Here is a 513-nt window from a genome sequence, read left to right as displayed (position 1 = left end):
TGAAAATGTATTTTTTAAATTCTCAGTTTTATCATTATTGACATGTTAAAGGTCATTTCAATGCGTCGAAATTTGAAGTAATCTTATTCTGGCCAATGAGGGTCCGGATAGCTCAGTTGGTAGAGTACTCGCTTCACAATCAAAGGAACCGAGATCGATCCCTCGTGCAGTCGAGAATTTTTTCTACCCACGCCCTCCTGTCTACTCAGCAGTGATGGGGTAGCAGCTGGGTTTGTTAGATCTGGCGGACAGCACTTTGCGATAAACTAGCGTCCTATCCGAAGAGTAGCAGCATTTGTCCTTTTCACGCTATAGAAAACAGGATAAACTCCGGCTCTTTGGGCCTCATGGTTCTGAAGTACTACTTTTTTATATTCTGGCTAAAAAAAAAGTATAAAGTGTTTTGTGTTTGCTTAGCAGTTTTCTCGTAATAATCTATAAATCCACCGTGAAATTTCAACATGGCCTAGGGGTATTTGTCTGAGAGATGCATTGCAACAGACCAAACATTGG

Source organism: Berghia stephanieae, chromosome 5 (assembly GCF_034508935.2).
Source record: "Berghia stephanieae isolate SIO BIC M18660-M18661 chromosome 5, UCSD_Bste_1.3, whole genome shotgun sequence".
NCBI classification, from domain to species: Eukaryota; Metazoa; Mollusca; class Gastropoda; order Nudibranchia; family Aeolidiidae; genus Berghia; species Berghia stephanieae.
Note: the sequence above shows the minus strand (reverse complement) of the source record.